The following is a 7519-nucleotide window of genomic DNA, read 5'->3' on the forward strand; positions in this document are numbered from 1 at the left end:
TTTCTGATGGAGCTCAACATCAAGATTGGCTATAAGAGCCTCACAGGGACCTCACCATAGAGCACATTTCCGAAGCTCTTGAACAACAACGATAGTTATAGTCGAAAGGACTGTGAGACTTCATCATATAGTATAACACTCATTTTTCATTGGCACACCAAGGGCTACAATAATTATCAAAGTTACACATTATTTGTTTACATACATAAAAGAAGAAGAAATACATAAAGAAGTACGGGTAATGACGAGGGCACCCAGACACAAGATTGATTGTAACATCCTGTGCTAAGTTGGCAATTGTTGTCGACATTGAGTAGTTAAATGAATCCTAAGACAACATGTCAAATTGATTAGAGAAAATACAAATATAAGTGCAAGTAAGAATTTCGATACATTTATTCAAATGACCTTTTTCAATAAAATATTCAGAACCACTGAACTAAACTTTCCTCTTTATTATAAGATATTGTTAAATGAGGCTGAAAGTATAAAGAGGGGAAGTGCATTTACATTATGTACTTGTGTGATAATTATCTTCGGAATAATTAAGATTTTGTTTTTATTAAAATAGATTACCTGAGCCCAAGTTATTGTGTATTACCTAATATCGACCATATGGGCTTGGTAATAACATTTAGTATATTTTTTATGTGGTAATAATAAATATAACTTGTTGAGGAATTTTTTCCTATTCCTCTATGCAACCTTTCACCCACCAATCAGATGATAGAACAACGTACACACAACACATTAACACACGTAACATTGTTTACGCAGCTATCTCTTTAGTGTAATAATTATTGAATTTGTTTTTAGGACAGTAATAGTAACGTCCTATTATTTACTGGAAAAATAGGATAAACATAATATTTGTCATGAAAATATTATTGTTACTTCTCCACTGCAGTTTGGTTCCGATTGATTAAGTTGAGGGACATTATTGTTGTAATTTTTATATTAATTGTAAACTGTGTTTTGGGCTGATCAGCAACAACATAATAAATCTACAACAACATAATTTAGAGAAAACGCTAATGGTGATGTAAGTTATATGTTAATAATGAACTATTTTTCCTTCCTTTTCACCTATGAGTTAATAATAAAAAGGGCAACTATTCTATCTAACCGAACTAGGTATCAATATTTTACAATTTCGAATGTAATACTTGAAGGAAATTTTCATTGAATTTATAATATTATCAGGTAGGTACCTCAATTTATACTGAGATTAGTATTGTTATTCCTGATTAACAAAGACAGGATTTGAATCCCATGTCTTAATGATAATGCTAAAACTTTTAGTGATAGACATTCGGAATTAATTCTAATTTTGAAAAAGTAAATATCATAAAGGTAGGTATATTTGCTTGTGCAAATTTTCCCATTATAACTTTATAGGGAATTCTTCCTCCTCATGAGGTACTATTCTTAAACGGCCTTGCTGCCTGGGCCACTGTTGATACTAATGGCTGTGAGACTGCTAATACATCTGGTTGTAGCTCTGCTACTACTGCTGGCTGTAGGGCTGCTGGTACTGCTGGTTATGGCACTGCTGATCATGACTGGTTGCATCACTGCTTTTATTGTTGGCTGTGGGGCGGCCTGCTGATACTGTTCCTTGTGGGCTTTCTGTTCATGCTGTTGGCTGTGGGGCTGCCTGCTGATACTGTTGTCTCTGTTCCACAGATCCTGTTGCTATCTCGTTTACTCACTCTTCGGGCAATGTTATTCATTATTATTTATGTGCTATTTGAATTTTATGATGTTGGTTGAAAGAATTTAATAGCAGTATTCTCTAACTCGAGAGAGACTCGAGGACTTTGAAATGTGGTGTTGGAGGAGGATGGAAAGAATAAGTTGGACAGAAAGGGTTACAAATGAGGAAGTGCTAGTAAGAGTAAGGGAAAAGAGACAAATACTGAGAATTATTGAGGACAGAAGAGGCAAGATGATTGGACACCTAATAAGACACGACGAATTCATTAAAAACATCATAGAAGGAAAGCTAGAAGGAAAGAGAGGAAGGGGAAGACCAAGAAGAGCTTACATGGAACAGATTAAAGAAAAGGTTAACGTCGTGTCTTATAGGGAAGTCAAGGAATTGGCCTTTGATAGACTGGAATGGAAAATGCTACACCGACAAGAGCGTGGCTCTTAAATTGATGATGATGATTCTCTAACCATGTCTTGTGTACAGTTATCTCTTTTGAAAGTAATCTCTGACATTACATACTATTAATACTTTGATTTCTAGCACAGTTGGATCATCTGATAAAGATGTAAAGGCCTGTGATGATGAGGTTGATTAATAGAACAGAGGCTTTTAGGTTTTGAATTGTCGGTTATTTCTTCAGAATTTGTACTCTCATCATTTTATAATAATCAATTTGACATAATAGTCTATTGTTTCTCAGCATTAGTCTAATCTTGAGTTTCAACATGGGTAGGTAAGCCCCGACAATTCAATGGTTTATCTTCGATTCCTCAAGTGACAAACCAAACATGGAAATAAAAGTATAAAAAATAGTTGGTCTATGTTCTAGCTATCTACTAACGTTTAGCAAAAGGCGATACTTGTAGTGGTAGCTTTATGTTATTTGAGTTGATACCATTAAGTCCATTGTCTATCCTCTAAGTGATAGCTCTAGGTATGGAAATGAGAAATAGGTATATAGCGCTTGCTAATGCCGACCATAATCGTGGTAGCTCTTATATTAATAGGGTTCATACCATAAAGTCCATTGTCTATCCTCTAAGTGATAGCTCTAAGTATGGAAATGAGAAATAGGTATGTTAGCGCTTGTCAATGGCGACTTTCTTCGTGGTAGCTCTTACATTCATTGTGTTGATACCTTCAAGTCCATTGTCTATCCTCTAAGTGATAGCTCTAGGCATGGAAATGATAAATAGGTATATTAGCGCTTGGCAATGGCGACCTTCCTGGTGGTTGATCTTTTGTTAATTAGATTGATACCATCCAGTCCATTGTCTATCCTCTAAGTGATAGCTCTAAGTATGAAAATGAGAAACAGATATGTTAGCGCTTGTCAGTGGCGACCTTCTTAGTGGTAGCTCTTATGTTTATTGCATTGATACCTTCGAGTCTATTGTCTATCCTCTAAGTGATAGCTCTAGGTATGGAAATGACAAATAGGTATATTAGCGCTTATCAATGGCGACCTTCCTAATGGTAGCTCTTATGTGCATTGTGCCTTTAAGTCCATTGTCTATCCTCTAAGTGATAGCTCTAGGTATGGAAATGTAAAATAGGTATATTAGCCCTTAGCAATGGCAAACTTCCTAGTGATAGCTCGTTCATTAAGTTGGTACCATCAAGTCCACTGTCCATCAGCTAAATGATAGCTCTAGTTATTAAAATAAGGCATAGGTATATTTGCGCTTTGCAACAGTCTTAGTGGTTGATTTTTATGTTAATAGGGTTGATACATCAAGCCCGTTGTCTATCCTCTATTGTGATAGCTCTAAAAGGAAACAAATAGTCTGTCTATCCTCTAGTCAGACAGTTCACTACTAGTGCTTAACTAGATGACTCTCCAAGTAGTGTTCTCTTGTTGGTTAGGTTGGTACCAATAATCATCACCCATACGTTGGAAGCTTGAATTATAATAAGATTAGAGTAATTTGGAAGAAATTGCTTACTATAATAAGGCTATCTTTTGCCTGTACCCTCTTAACACTCTTTCTGTTTTTATTGTTAGGGTATATCATCATCATCTTATACTGTAAGTATCATTCGGAGAATATAACATTATTAACACCACTTAACAGAGACTGTGGGAAGGGATTATGTACTGTTATAATATATATAATATAATTTTTAAGTATGGTTATATTGTATTGAACCAATTATAATACTCTAAATGCTTTAAGTGTTATCTTGAATAAGTTATGTATCTTGTCTACCAATGGTGTAGATGACCTCTGTGATATCGAGTACTACTGTCTCATAGGTACTTCTTGATGAACAGGGTAAACATGAAGTGCTTCTGTCATCTAATTATCTGAACTTGTCAAATTATTTCCGAGTTTATTATTTACTTTTCTATGCCATTCTGCGGTTATATTTCACTGGTTCTCTTTGTTTTATTATAAAACTGCTCATTTCATTCGCTGATAGTAAGTTATCAACCGCAACATAAGTCAAGAACACGACTTACAAAAAGAAACAAAAATTTTTTTTTTTTTTTTTACAGGTGAAAATAAAAACGTGGTTATCAGGGACTGAAGACAAGGCTTAGGCCTATTTTGATCGTGATTTTTGAATATTAAATTACTAAAGTCAAGACTGTATAGTCCTCAGATCTTTGCCTGCCTTATATAAGGCGAATTTAAACAACATCAACATCGGAATAAAGTATAACTTTTAAATCACTGTTATAACACGAACACGATACAATTTTAATAATATTATTATATCTGTTAATAAAACTAGTTACTATTATTAGTAATAAGTACCAACTTAAGTTACTTCTTCGAATGATAGGATTATAAAATTATACCCTCAAAAAAAGTAATTTGTTTTCGACAATAAAAGGAATTAAATTGAATTGATCATAATTATATCTTCTCTTGTTTTAGTAGATGGATAATGTTAAGACTTAACCAGTTTAATCCACATTTTGTTTTATCAAAAAGAACTTACGCTCGTCGTCATCCACATTTTTTCTTTGGTACTGTTTCTAGCTTTTTTAGAGAAAAAAGCACTTGATTATGTATGTAACAGATTTTTCGCACTATATCAATCATGTTTTTGTATTAAATATTGGTTTTCAATTAGTTTATTTACGGAGGCGAAGTGACGCGCCGGTGCACAAAAACCGTAATGACATTAGTTGACAGCTGCGTTCAGGAAGCGGGAAACTAACTTTTTTTTTTTAGCTTTGGATATGAGCTTTGAAAATTGTGACGATGCTGGAGCATAAGACGTAGACTACACTGTTAAAAACCTCTCGAACAAGGAGCGAGTATAATAAGTTATTATGTAAGTTTTAAAAGGGGGAAATGTAGTGGTGGGTATTTGTAAAAGAAATCAGTTGTTGTCCGAACGTCGCGCGTTTCATTGCAATCACAACATTAAACACATACCTTGGTCTTGGGACTTGGTCAAATATGTAAATACAGCGCACACATAATTTTAAAAATATTTCACTTATTCCATTATAATGCAGTCACCAAAATATGTAATCACTATGCTTTGTCTTCACAATTCACACGGTTAACCAATGGTCAACAAACTACCCACACTAATGAATATTACGTCTTTCAGGACGTAATATCGTTGATATCAAATGTCACATGGCAATTTCTCCACCAGGCGATAACAGACAGCTCTCATAATATTATTAGGTTTCGAATAGCGGTTCAGTTCTTTAAGGTGATGCGTTTCAGTCAGCTAGGTAACGCTGCGTCAGCAGATGGCGTTACTTCTGCAGTTTTCGTATTTTTTTCCATTTATTCGTTTAGTGTTGATTTCTGACCCGGTGAAATGTTAGTTGGCGAAATCTCACATACATTATCTTTAACTTAAGCCACAATTTTGAATTATTTACTGCAGATATCATATTGAAACATTGCATCAAAAGTTGGTGTCATTTCAATTTGTATCCGCTTGATTGCCCCGTAAACTACCAGTCTACACAATTTCTGCACCTAATATGCCCCGTAGACCACTAGTCTACAAGATTACCTGTGCTTAAATTGCCCGTGTGGACTAGTGGTCTACAAGCGCTTTCGACTAGACCTTTCTCTAGTTTTATGAATTATATCCGTCTTCCTCGTTCATTAGCGTGTTTATATATATATCTATCCTGCTTCTTTGATAAATTTCCAACCAAATAAAACCATAAAACCGTATTCCATTCCTAGAAAAAAAATTAAAAAAAAAAAAGTTGAAGTTGACATTTTCGAATGTGTGGTTCGCGAGTGCTGTGATTTTGTGATTGTGTGAAATATTTTTGTAGGAACACGTGTATGTTTTTATTTACTATCCTCATGTTTATAGTATATATATATTGTAATGAAAAATAAAAAACCCTATGTTATCGCTTTAATTTTTGAAATATGATCGTGCTCAAAAACGTGCTCAAAAACGCACTAGCTCTGTGTTCAACCTATGATAACTTTACACTGTAGTCAAATATCGATAAACAAAGCACTTAAATAAATAGCTTTGTTTATTCTAAACATAAAAAACAACACTTGACAGGGTTCTAATAACAAGTTGAGTCACAATGAACGGTTTCGTCGAACTCGAGCCACGCCGCACGGCACCGCGCTAAGTAGCGAAAACGAACGGGCAAAGTTGATTCACGGCGGTCGGCAAACGGGGCAAAGTAGCGCGCAGGTCGAAGGCCAACACGAAGCTGTCACACACACATGTGAAATAGGTTAGCTATTAAAAGAGATGCATAATTTGAAGTCTGCTTCTAACGTCTATATGGCGCATTTGGTAAAGCAGTCGCCGCCGTTCTTAAGTTTCACGGTTCAAACCCAACTGCTTGTTTTTTACTTTTTGTATTATTTTTTACAATTGAATTTGGCGAACCCGTCTATTTGTTACGGAATTTTCAAAAAGTATCACTTTTACCAATAATATTTATTATAATTATACAATAATGTACTTTGCACTAAAGTACCTTCCGTCTTTACCGTATTTTTTATTTTGTAATATTCTAACAGGCATTAACCGCATCAGGGAACATGCAGCTAACTCGAAAACTACTGAACGGATTTTCATACGGTTTTTACCAATGAGTAGAGTGATTTATGGGGGTGCTTTAGGATATATACAAGTATATTTTTTTGTATAAATTGGTTCAAAAATGATGATAAATTTCAAACATAATTATCGTTACAAATGTAGCCGACTGGGAGCTTTCGGCGAAAACGCTGCCTGAGCCCATTGAGATATAACAAAACAATGTATGGTTGAATTTTTCCTCTTTTGCATTTCGGACCCACGATTCCCCTGTAGGTCTACCGAAAAGTCCACAATAGCATAATATATTATGTCTATCTTTTGAGGATCACTTACTATAACTTTGATTAGAGTCCGTGAGATGACATCTTTCAATCAGATTCAAACAAAGATCGACCTTATTATCACGGCACTAAGTCTGTCCGTCAATATTACCACAATATAAACAGCATAATATATGTCATATGTCATAATAATTATATTATGTATTAAGAATTGTGTAAGTATATGTATTGTATGACCTTACAAATAACGATCACAGTACAGTAATTATAAGGTAGATTTTTTCTAAATTGCGTCGGTTCAAACTTTGTCGCATCGCGTTTGAAAGATGTAATAGCGCTTCAGGAAGTCCCGCAATCACGGCGCTGATGTCGCAGTATCCGCATATAATTATTATGACTTGTCATTTAGTTCCAATAAAATCTGCGGGACTTCATACGTGGGCCGGACTCGTCGAAATACTTGGATACGTATGTCAGTGACAGCTAGTGATAGCATGCGGGACACTTAGCAACTAAT

The sequence above is a fragment of the Pectinophora gossypiella genome, unplaced genomic scaffold (genome assembly GCF_024362695.1).
Source record: "Pectinophora gossypiella unplaced genomic scaffold, ilPecGoss1.1 Pgos_34, whole genome shotgun sequence".
In the NCBI taxonomy this organism is placed as follows: Eukaryota; Metazoa; Arthropoda; class Insecta; order Lepidoptera; family Gelechiidae; genus Pectinophora; species Pectinophora gossypiella.